General features: G+C 41.4%; 1 long non-coding RNA gene across 1 annotated transcript in view; it reads left to right on the forward strand.

Moving 5' to 3' along the window:
- The window catches only part of LOC143691319 (uncharacterized), a 29,245-nt gene extending 16,540 nt beyond the window's left edge, over positions 1 to 12,705 (forward strand). The window contains exons 2-3 of the long non-coding RNA XR_013179464.1: positions 11,742 to 11,833; positions 12,429 to 12,705. This is a non-coding gene — a long non-coding RNA (uncharacterized LOC143691319). The remainder of the gene's footprint in view (positions 1 to 11,741; positions 11,834 to 12,428) is intronic.
- The last annotated feature ends 356 nt before the right edge of the window (positions 12,706 to 13,061 follow it).

Consider the following 13,061-nt stretch of genomic DNA (forward strand, 5'->3'; position numbering starts at 1 on the left):
TTGTTAAACTGGATTAGGTGACGACATGTCTCCACCCATTTGGGTGGGTATTGATTAGTTTCTGAAGTCCTATAAAAGAGGAAACATTTTGGAGAATGAAGGAGATTCAGAGAAGAATGACATAGCCACAAGCAGCAGAGAGCCCACAAGCCAACACCCTTTGGAGATGAAGAAGGAAAACACCGCCCAGGGAGCTTCATGAAACAGGAAGCCAGGAGAGAAAGCTAAAAGATGACGCCCTGCTCGCCATGTGCCCTTCTAGCCGAGAGAGAAGCCCTGTGTTCACCATGTGCCTTCTCACTTGAGGGAGAAACCCTGAACTTCATTGGCCTTCTTGAACCAAGGTATCTTTTTCTGGATGCCTTAGATTGGACATTTCTATAGACTTGTTGTAATTGGGCAACTTATTAAATTCCCCTTTTAAAAGCCATTCTATTTCTGGTATACTGCATTCCGGTAGCTAGCAAACTAGAACAATGTCTAAAAGGCAATCCAAATGGAACAAAGGAAGAGGATGGAGGAGCGTCTATTGTCAAAGAGATAATTGCTGATAATTTTCTACAATTGATGAAAGATATGAATCCTCAGATTCAGGAAGCACAATAAACACAAAGAAATTCACACTTACATAACAGAGAAATTGGGATTTAAGGGATTTTTGATTACTAAATTATTGTGTTATGTTCCTTTTCACTTTCTGGTATATTAAAGTAGACAGAAGGAAATATCTGAAATCTTTGCACTTTAATCCAGCTGCCTTGATCTCTGATAATGATTGTATAGCCCCTCTATGTTGTGTCCTTGTGATTGTAAAAACCTTGCGACTAACCTTCACTTTTACCCGTTCATCCAGTTTTTCAACTTCAGAGTTTTGATTACTAAAGACAGTCCCAACGTTTATTTAATGAAGGGTCTTGGGTCAACCCAGAACTAACCCACCCCAAGTCCAAAGTTATCGTGATAACCCAACCTGGACCTACCCACAACGGGCCCACCTAACATGCACACAAGCTTAGACTTTAACCTATAAGTGACCTACACCTCATTGGAAAACTAAAAATCATGCCCATATCATATTAAGGCCGCCTTTCTTACATACATTCTGTGACTAAATATATAATTAATCTGCACATGCTCAATTATTAAATCACCTCTAATTACATCATCTGAGGCCATTGTGCTCATTATCCTAAAACCTGCCCATCTTTTAATGCTATAAAATTATCAGAATTACTACAGTTTGGGGAGACAGATTTTGGGGCTGATAGGTCATCTGATCTCCTGCTACGCACCTAGTAATAAACTTTCTCTCGCTTTGAAACACAGGTGTCTCAATAATTGGTCATTTAAGCACACAGGCAAGAATCTACTACCTTTGTCCGGTAACAGACACATTGTAGTAAAATTTACAGGGACCACAGACAAAAGATCTTAAAGTCTCCCAGAAACAAGAAAACAAAGCAATTATAATTAGATGCAGTAATAAATGCCCAAAGACAATGGGATATTTTCAAGGCACTGAGAGGAAAAATAATCATTGTCAACCTAGAGTTCTGTATCCAGATAAATTATCTTTCAAGAGTGCTGACAAAATAAAAACATTTCTAATAAAACAAAGACCATGAGATTTTAACACACATATCTTCTGAAAAAATAACTAAAGTATATACTTCAGAAAGAAGAAAATTGAACTCAGAAGTAGGGGTAAAATACAAGAAACAACGCCAAGAATTCTTACCTACTGTAAGCGGGAATGTAAATTTGTACAAGTGCTTTGGGAAAACAGTTTGGATTAGAGTACAGTTGAATATGCACATACCCTATCACCCAGACATTCCACTGCTAGATATAGAAACTCTTGCATGTATATTAGGTGACATATGCGGAAACATCTAATATCATCGTGGTTCAGTATAACAAAAAACTGGGACAAACCCATATGGATAAATAAGATGTAAAATATGTATGTAATTAATAGAAAGAGAGACAGTGAAAATGAATGAACCATAAACAACAGCTACATGCATCAGCATGGATGAATTCCAGAATTTCATGATTTTTGCAATGTCATAGAAGAATACAAACAATATAATTTCATTTATACCAAATGAAAAAGCAGGAAACCTAGATAATCTAGACAATGTGTTGTTGGAGGATATATACATAGATGGTTTAAAAAAAAAAACCAGGGAATGATAGAGTTTGGTCAGGGAGTGGCACATAGGTGGCTTTTGAGCTATGACACTATTCTCTTTTTTGAAGTGAATACATTTTATTGCTGTAATTTAAAATGCACTTTTTCTTTTTTATTCACTCACTAAATATTTAGATCCTCGTAGCTGGGTCTGGAGATAGAACAGCAACCAAGTTAGACAAAGTGCCAGTCCTCCTGGAGTTTGGGGTAGATTAAAGATTTATGAATTGCAACTGCCCTTTTTTTTATAGAAATGGACACACTGACCCTAAAGCTCAGAACTGCCAGGGACCCAGAATAAAAAAAAACAATCTTGAAAAACAAGAACAGAGTTGGAGGGCTCATTCTTCCTGATTTCAAAATTTACTAGAAAAAAGAAACTTATCAGAAAACCATAGTGATTGAGACAATGTGATGCTGGCATAAGAACACATAGATCAACAGAATAGAAAGGAAAGTCCAGAAATAAAACCTCGTGTCTGTGGTCAAATAATTTGTCACAGAAGTGTCATTAAGTGGGGGAACGGATAGTTTTTTTCAACAAATGTTTTTCAACAAATGCAAAAGAATGAGTCCCTACCTCATACCATTTACAAAAATTAATTCAGTTAGACCAAAACCTTAATAGTAAGAGTTAAAACTATAAAATCCTTAGAAGAATACATAGCCATAAATCTTCTTAAACTTTGATTAAGTGACAGTTTCTTAGAAACAGATACCTACATGTAACAAGGTACCAGTAGCTGAGAGAGTTCAAATAGAGTGGAGAGGCTACTCTGGAGGTCACTCGTACACAAGCTTCAGCTAGACATTGCTACCTTTCGTAACCCAACCAAAACCAGTCCTGCCAATCCTAAAGAATACCTAGGGCATTGTATAAGATTCTTTGAAGGTTCCATGCACTAGGGTAACTTTCCAGAAACCTACAACTTCCAGACAGTTCCCTGGACCAGATAAGTCCTGAAATGAAGAGGGGCCAGACTCTCCAGAACATCAATTATTTCCATCCCCCATCCCATATTATTGAAAGCCCCTTCTAATGTGAAAAAGTTGAATGAGCATACCAAATACCCCTAAAGAGTGGGAGAAAGATCAAAGGCGATGGTGGAGTTATACAGAGAAGGTAGGGGTTAAATTGATTGCTTTTTTGTATATATACGCAATTTTTCACAAAAAAGAGAAAAAAGTAGATTATGATGATAAGTGTACAATGATGCTATTGTGAACCATTGATTGTACATTTTGGATGATTACATGGTACTGAATATATAATATATATCAATTAAAAAATAAATAAATTTTAAAAAGATCAAAGGAGAAGGCAGAATTATAAAAGAGAAGATAGGATTTAACAAATGAGTATGACTCCTGTATCATTATACTGATATATTTTTAGTCTCCAGGGTCTTGAAGCAGCCAGAAGGAAAAACTTAAAATTGTGAAACTGTAACCCATACCAAACTCTGAAATCTGTTCTGTAACTAATTGTTGTGATGTGCTTTGAAACTTATTGCTTTTCTATATATATGCTGTTCTTCACAATAGAAAAAGTAAAGAAATGACACCTACAGTACAAGGGATCAAAGAAAATATAGATAAATTAGACTTAAAATTAAAAATTTTGGGTTGCCAAAGGACACTGTTAAGAAAGTGAAAAGACAATCACAGAATGAGAGAAAATATTTGCAAATAATATATCCAATAAGGGACTCATTTTCTGAAAATATAAAGACGTCTTACAATTCAACAAAAAAAGAGATATCACAATTGAAACATAGGCAAAGAATCTAAATTGACATTTCTTAAAGAAGATTACAAATGGCCAATAAACACATGAAAAGATGCTCAACATCATTTGTCATTAGGGAAACACAAATCAAAACCACAATGAGTTATCACTTCACATCCTCTTTGACAGCTAAAACCAAAATTGGAAAATAACAAGTGTTAGCAAAGATGTGGAAAAATCAGACCCTCACACAGTACAGCCACTGTGGAAAACAGTCTGGCAGTTCCTCAAAAAAAGTAAACATAGAGTTACCATATAACCCAGCAATTTTACCACTAGGTATATACCCAAAAGAATTAAAAATAAATGTTCATGTAAAAGCATGCACATGAATGTTCATAGTAGCATTATTCTTCATAGCCAAAATTGGAAAACAACCCAAATGTCCACCAACTGATGAATGAACAAACAAAATGTAAGATATTTATTCAATGAAATATTATTCAGCTATAAAAAGAAATGAAGTACTGATTTATGCCACAAAATGGATGAACCTTGAAAACATCATGCTAAATGAAAAAGCGAAACATTAAAGACAACATATTGCATCATTCCATTGATATGAAATGTCCAGAATAGGTAAAACCATAGAAACAGAAAATAGATTAGTGACTGGTTACTAGGGGCTGGGATAAGGAGGGGATGGGATGACTGCTAATGGGTAATGGGTTTCTTTCGGGGGAGATTAAAACGTTCTAGAATTACATGGTGGTGGTATTTGCACAAATTTTTGAATTTACTAAAAACCAATGAATTTTATACTTTTAAATGGTGAATTTTGTGTTATGTGAATTATATCAATAAAAAACAAAACTAACAGCAGCAACAAAAATGATGTATAATATCTGTTACTGTGTCAAAGCAGGAAGTGATCTTAGATAGAGTCTAGTTCAACTGATCATTTTAGATAGAAACAAATTGAGGCCCAGTAGAGAGAAGTGACTTGCAATAAGTAACACTGTGGCCCCCAGTCAAGCGGACAGGACAGCATAATTCCTGAAAATCCAACCTTTTACAGCAGGACCCTAGCAGATACATAGAGTCAAGTTCTGGGGGTCAGAGCTGGCAACAGTTAGTAAATGTATTATGACAACATCCTACGTACTTAATCATGGTTTATTCGTTAGCTCGGACTTGTTTGGTTCCTAATAGAAACTCACCTTACATAATTGGGTGGTATTAACTCAGATGCAGTGGAATCCTGGGGTTCAAACGATATAATCAGAAAGCTTCACTTGCCATGTATGCCAGTCAAGTTTGTTATAACAATGTTGTGTAACAATCAAACCTCAAGCTTCAATGTTGTGTAACAGGTAATCTCACAATCTTAATAGCTACAACAACAAACATTTAATTCGTGTTCACAGGTCCACAGATTGGTTGTGATTACATTAGTACTGGCAGGGGCTTGGCTGGGTTCAGCTGGACTCCAGGCTTCAGACTGGGTACAGTTCTGCTCCCTGTCTTCATCCTGGGGCCAAGGTAAAAGGCCCAACAGCTCCCTGGTGCATGGTCTTCTCATGGCAGAGACAGAAAGTCCAAAATGGTTAATGAAAATTTTTAAGGTCTCAGCTTGGAACCGGCACACTGGTCACTTTGAGCTACTATATATTGGTCAAAGCAAGTCTTGTAACCAAGGCCAAAGCCAAGGGGCAGGGATGTCAATTCCATTTACTCATGTGGGAAGCAGTGTAAAGTGCAAAAGGTGTGGCAGATACATGTATTTCAGGGCGAAGGTGTGACGTGCTGGGAAAATAATCCAATCTACCATTCTGTCTTTGAACTTTGCTTGTTTCTGTTGCTTCCCCCTGAGTACAGCCTCTGTTGCTAAAGGCAAAATGGATATTAGCTGTCCTTGTCTCACTTTCTCCAAGCTTAGCAGCCCTAACGGACGGAGACCACCTTTCTGGATAACTTTATGTTTTTAAAAATAAAAAGCCAAGAAGGCCCTGATTGTTCTGGTGTGGGAGCCAACAACAGAGAAGGAGGAAGGGAAAGCCAGGGGTGTTACAGGAATGGGATTTGAGCTGAAGCTTTTGATGTACTTTTTAATACCTGCGTGGATGTGAGGTAGGTCTGGTGGAGCTGTAGAGCTTTATGAATAATCAACTTTAGGAGCAAGAAAAAGCAAGGGGCCAGAGACAATGTCTGTTTAGCTGTGTTGATAAAAGCTGAAGTTTTTAAAAAAAGAAAAAATGCATTTGAATTTCAAGGAAAAGCTATACTGCTCCAACCTCAAGACTTAGCCATCATGGCTAGTTAGAAACCACAGGGTAAACAGAGAGCTACACTTGCAAATGAGTAATGACAAAGGTTGGCGATGACGCCAGCACCTGTCACCTGTACCAGCCATCAGGGTACAGGTGGCCCTAGTGGACTCATGACTCAACACATACACATCCTCCAACAGCCCATCAACAACTTTATAGTGAAAAAAAAAATTAAACGTCAGATGATGTGGGGGGCTTAAACTTGACAAGTCAAGTCTTTACAAGTGAGATGCAAATGATATACCCTCTCAAAGTAATGGAATGAAGTCTAAGCCTCTAGTGATTTTAAATTATGTGCTCAGTAAATATGTGGTATCTGAAGGAATGAAAAGGTGGCTGGGATTTCCTCCACGGACCAGCTGTGTGGAAGACCTGGGCCACTGCTGTGGAAGAGGAGAGCACAGAAATAGAGAAGAGGAGAATAAGGGAGGGGTGGGGGCAGGGGCCAGCCTGAGAGGGAGACTGGCATGCCAGGAAGACAGAAAGGCGCTCTCACTAGAGTGAGAGCCGGGGGCCCAATGAAGAGGCGGCGGTAAAACTATTCGTCCAAGATGAAGAACCCTTGGCCTCCAAGCCAGGGCTCCAAGTGCACCAGCAAGGGCCTGAGCAGGTCCACCTGTCCTCTGTCTGGTTTATTCTCTCTGCCTCAGGGGCCTGCTACCTCTACCCTCAAGATCTGCCCGCAGGAGGGGATGTGATATCAGTATTGACATCCTTGAGCCCTCCAGGAGGGTCAGGTTTGTGTGGAAAGAAGCCAAATGCCCTTTTCCTGCCTGAGCTTTTGGTGACACAGAAAACCCTGGAATGAGCCCTGTTAACACCCGAGAAAGCAGGCTGCATCTAAGGGTTCTTTGGTCTGTGAAACAGCAACATCCCAGCAGCCGCTTATGACATTTCTGCATATTTATTAGAGTTTATTTGAGGGTGATATAGAAAAAATAAAGCATAAAGGGTTCAACTTATACCCAATTATTATAATAGTCCACCTCTCCCCAATTCTCCTCCCTAAGCCAGAATTCCTGGTCACCGGCCAAATAAATGACAACTGTAAACAAAAGGTCTTTTCAAAAGGATCAAGCCAGATTAGAAATATAGTTTCCAAATCCACATGGGTGTTTCAATTTTTCTTTCCACCCAAGTCTGAGGACAATTACATTTCATGCCAGGTACTGAGCCCACGGGCTGGGTGGGAGGCTCAGGGTCAGAGGGCAGCCCTCGGCTGGGCAGGTAGAGGTAACCTCTCATCGGTGGAGGTGGCCCAAGGTAACTTGGACAAAGGCCATCTAGGCTCCCACCCAACCTGATATTTTAAAACAGAGTAGAACAGAGTGGCCGATCAAAGCGGAGGTGAGCGGAGATTGGGTCATGGCAACCAAAGTTACAAAACCAGCATTTGGCTGGTGTAAGGCAATAGCATTATTTTTCAAGAAATCAGGCGGCCTCTGCCCCAGTGCTGGGCAAAAAGATATACACCCTCCGATAGGCTCTGATATATCTTTAGAAATACATCAGTATTAGCATGGGCAGCTTTGGGTGAAAGAATTTGGGTGCTATTTTCCTTTGTGATTTTCAAGTTGTTGGGTTGGCTTATGTAGGTTTTGTTCTTGTCAAGTATGTGTTACTTATAAAATATTAAGTTTGTCCAAAGGCGGCAGTGTGTGTGCATGCAGGTGTGTTTGTGCATGTGTGTTGTGTGCATGTCTGTGTGTTTATGTACATGTATGTTTGTGTGCATGTGTGTTTACACGTGTGTGTTTGTGTGTGCCTATGTAGGATCTCACAGATGCAGCTTTTCTCCTTTCTTGGCCAGCACAGAAATGGGTTTATTGGACACTTCCAGCTTTGGACGAAGGAAATCTGAGACTTACTGCTATCATCCCTTAAGAGTTGTTTGTTGTTTTACTTTGCTAGGCTGCTGAAAGCAATATACCATGAAATTGGTTGGCTTTTAATGAAGGAATTTATTAGCTTGCAAGCTTACAGTTTTGAGGCCCTGAAAACGTCCAAATCAAGGCTTCATCAGGCAATGCTTTCTTCCCAAAGACCAGCCATCCTGGACTCCTCTGTCACATGGCAAGGCACATGGTCACATCTGCAGGCCTCTCCCTTCTCTTCCAGATTTCGTTGCTTTTTCAGCTCCTTGCTTCTGTGGCTTTTTAAAATCTCTCTCTCTATTCATCCCAGTTATACAGAACTCCTGTAGAGATTAAGACCCACCCTGGGTCATGCCTTAACTGAAGTAACCTCATGAAAGCCTGTTTAAAATAGGTTTACACCCGCAGGAATGGATTAGCTTTAAAAACATGATTTTCTAGGGAATATGCCATTCCAAATCACCACATCTGGTTTAGTTGTTGCTGGTGGTTTGTTTTTCATTTTTTGGACTGTGTGTTTTTGTTTTCTTGGTGAAGACTCTGATGTTGAAAATAGGATCACAGACTGAAAGTTTGCCTGGCTGACAGCCTCCTTCCCACCATCCTAAACTGCTCAGGGTTTCTCCTGCTCGCCCACCACATCATGAGCCTGTCATAGCAGTTCCCATCTCTGCACTGCTCCCCTGTACGGGCCACCAGGACAGGGGATTCACTGCCGTCTGCTCACCCCCTTAGCTTTGGCTGCCGGTGGTCCCTCCCGCCCCCACCCCCTCAGTGGCCTCAGGCAAGGGCTTCACAGGGCAGAAAGAAAACGCTTCGTCCTCCAGAATCTTGGGGTGGTCCTGATAGCGAGGTGCCAAGTACAGGAGACTCTCACTATGTGCCTTCTGTTTGCTCTTTGTAATTATTATTTTTAAGTAGTACATTCAAACTGTAAAATATACAAATGGTAAAAAAAAAAAAAAAAAAGAATGGGCAGGTGAAAAATAAATCTGCCTCCCATCGCATCCCCACTTCCTTGTGCCCTTCCCTGCAGCAGCCCCTGAAACGCTGTCTGTCTTTCCAGATGCAGTCTACGTATAAACCAGCGTGCGTGTGTGCCTATTTTACCCAAAAGATATCATCTTATACCCACTGACCACTATCGTGCTTTTCTGAGAAATGTGATATATGGAGTTTCCACCACCCAGAATTGATAACAACATTGAGTCTTGCTGTTTCTCTTCTTTTTTCCTTATAACAGAAGCAAAGCATTACAGGAAAAGTTGACTTGTTCCATGGCTGTCACAGCCTCTCTCCCCGCCCCAGAAATGACTGCTAGTATGCACTGTCATAGTCATTCAGTAATATTTTATCCTTTCACATGCATACTAGATATTATTATTTGGGGCAATTTCTCAATTTACACAATAACTACCAACCCATACAAACTTCACATCCTGCTTTTTCCCCTCAATATTCTGTTTTGAGGTCTATTAGCTCTGCTACTTATAGATCTAGTTCATTCCTTGATGCCCATACAATGTGAACCCACCATGGCTAATACACTCCTTCCCTCTATTGACAGACATTTAGGTTCTTTCAGACTCTTGCTTCCCAAATAATACTGCTGGGAATGTCTAGCAGGTATGTCGTTACGCGCACATGTGAGGGTATCTGTAGGATAATTTCCCAGAAGTGAGTTCATTGGAGCAAAGGTCATGCATCTCTCATTGTCACAGATTCTTCCAAAACAGCTGAAATAGCTTTTACTCTCACTAACAAAGAAGGTGTTCCTATTTCCCCACATCACCCCTCACACAGGGGGTTAACAAAGTTTTTAATCTTTTCTCATCTAATAGGTAAAAAATGAAATCTTTCTTAGTTTGAATTTACATTTCTTTCATTCTGAGGTTGAATAGCTTTCCCTGTGTTTGGAAGCCAGGCATCTTTCCTCTATCAAAGTCCTTTACCCCATTTTCTGTTGGGTTGATGATCTTATGACTAACCGTCAAGTGTATCTTGCATATGAAGGAAATTAACTCTTTGTCATGATACATGTTGCAATATCTTCCATTTATTACGTATCTTTTGAGTTTTCTTTGCTTTTTTTGTCACATGGAAGTTTTAAATTTGTATCCAATCAGTTCTACCGATCTTTGTTAATGCTTTTAAGTGATAAGTTAACTGCTTTCTCTTCTTGTCCTTCCCTTTTTCTCCTGCCTATTCATTCATTTTCCCCAAGTCCACTGGCATACCTTAATCAGATCCCTTTCTAAACCACCCCATGCCCTGGATTCCCGGCTCTAGGTTCAGATAACAGCTGGAAGCCACCCCAGAGTTAACCCATGTGAACCCTAGAGGTTCCAGGTAACTCCTGACTCACCCTGGCCTGCTGTGTGTATTTACAGGGCGACTCTATTTAGACCTGTCAAAAATCAGTCCCAAAGCACTGAAACTTCTGGGATTTCTTTCCACCTAGCAGTGCCCCAGTCACTCTGGCCTTAGGCGATCCCTGCCCACCCTGTCCACACCCCTTGCAGGCTTCAGAGAGGCAGCCAAGTGGCATCAGGAGAGCTGGGACGATGGTGAGCTATCACTTCCTTTCATTCTTAACACTCAAAACACTCCCTTTGGGAGCCAAGTGTCTCCACGTCAGAGAAGGGAAAGGGAGAAAACGAGACTAGACTCTATGGTGTTGGGTGGGAACCGGAGGTATCAGTAATGAAATTGTGATTTGCAATATGGAGAAAGAGATGTAGAAATGGATTCCAATGCAAATGTGCGTGTGAGCATCTGAATTTGCTTTTGTGTACTCTGTAAAGGTTTTACATACACATCCATTTCACATTTTTCACGGAGTCATCTCCCCTAGTTCGTAGGGGCAGGGCCCTGTCAGCTATTTCCTGTGTTTTCTCCCCTGCTCTTGTCCCAAAGATTTTGTCCTCAAGAAAGCACTTTTCTCTCCTAGAAGAGAGAGCCTATCAAAAACTCTGATCCCCTTGCTTCTGGCATATTAATAAAAATTGAGATTTTTGTGGTTTCACCTGCAATGGCTCCCCGGGGGGGGGGGGGCATCATTGTCTGCATTTTTACTTATGAGGATAAGCTAGGACTCGTCTAAGTTCACAGGCCACTTTAGTGCCAAGCTAGAGCTGGAGCAAGAGACACTCAGGGCCGGAAGAGGCATTAAAGGCCACCTGGTCCCTCCAATCATTTGCTGCCTCCATCCTTCCCTGTGCCTCCTGCCTCCTGGACCATCTTCCTAGACAAAAGGCCCGGCTGATGGTGGTCCAGCTTCCAGAGATGATCAAAACAAGTGCTTGCTGCTTTCCTTTAATACTGCAACTGCATGCCCCTCTGTACTCTTTCCTAACTTTCAGTGGATACTTCTAGTTCTTTATGTGTGTCAGGGTCATCGAATAATACAAGCCAATTGGGCCACCTGCTACATGCTAGATGGCATGTCAGGTCTTGGGAGATGAAGACACAGTCTCTCTCTTTGAGGAGTCATGCCTTAAGAGGCTATCCAAATATGCTAACAGCTCTACTGTACACGATGAGAGAATCTCCAGTGAATGTTCTGTGTGATCTCACTATTCCTTTTCTCAAATTCTCTCTGCTCCCCAATGGAGGCTCTCGGGGAGGAGAGCGAAGCCATGGAGAAGTCTGGAGGCAGAGAGAAGAGAAGCGGTAGAAATTCTTGGGTCAGAGAGGAGTGGAGCAGGTGAGCATAGAGGACCTCAGATATGTGGGGAATGCAAGGAGGGGAGAGGAAAAAATCACTGGGGAGCTGGGCTAGGGAAATGCTGAGCCCAGGAGTCCTGAGTTTGCAAGGGAGTAGATGGGCACAGGTGTGTGAAGTTCTTTGGCAAACTCTGCAGCGGGACAAAACAAGGCTGGACTGTCATGGGGAAGGACCAGTGAGACGATGCGTGTGTAAACGTTTGAGGACCTCTAAGACAGGGCTACGTGCAGATGTGAGGTGTTGTTATTACCTGGCTGGGGGTTGGGGATCAGATCCCTTACTAATACCTTACTAGCTCTGAGAAGGCTGTCTAACCCAGTGGGAGAGAAAGAACAAGTGTATGTGATAGCTGGATAGACAGAAAATACTCAACATAATATTTTAGCTAAAAAGTCTTAATATAATCTTCAGTAGCTAGAAAAATATTTATTATGATCATTTCACTCAAGCATCCTTGAGTTATTTTAAGCCTAAAAGCCGCTGTTGAAATAGCTTGCTGTTAATTTAATCTCAAAATTTTACTCTCTGCTCCTTTTCTGTTAGAGTAATAAACCCTCCCTTGTTCTGCTTGCAGAAATGAAACATAATATGAACTCATATCAGCAACTTCCTCCCTTTGAAGGACAAGATCAAAAGCCCCAAAAGTCAACAACTAGAAGGGCCTACGAGATAACAGGCATGCTAACCAAAGAGCTTTCCTCTTCTATTTCTTTTTCCCTTTCTTCTGGAACCTGGCCATTTCTTTGTCTGTTTGGGGTTCTGAAAGCCCAAAACACCCTTCTCACTTTGAACTGGTTTTGGAAAGATTTTTCCCTCCAGTTGCTTGTTGAGGCACTGTCAATAAATTCACCTCCTCACCAAAGCAAAGAGACTTGTTTCTCTGTTGGATGGGGTCAGGTGAGCCTGTCTATATAGGACGGTGTTTTCTGATGGTAGCACATACATATCCCAAGAGGTTGAGTTCTGCCCCCTTTCTCCCTGTATCTCTCCCTGACTGCTGACGCTCTCAAAGCCATCAGAGGGAAGGTGGGATATGAGGGAGCTGGCCGGGTGGGCCGAAATGACTGGCCTCGGGAGGATCCAGGAAGGGGACAGGAAGAAAATGAAGTTGGAAACAGAGCAGACAGCCAGGGAGAGGGGTTGTGATGAGACCAAACAGCAGGTTCGGAGGAAGGGCGGCGGGGGCGGGGGCGTGGGTTGGGGTTGG

Source organism: Tamandua tetradactyla, chromosome 7 (assembly GCF_023851605.1).
Source record: "Tamandua tetradactyla isolate mTamTet1 chromosome 7, mTamTet1.pri, whole genome shotgun sequence".
Classification (NCBI taxonomy): Eukaryota; Metazoa; Chordata; class Mammalia; order Pilosa; family Myrmecophagidae; genus Tamandua; species Tamandua tetradactyla.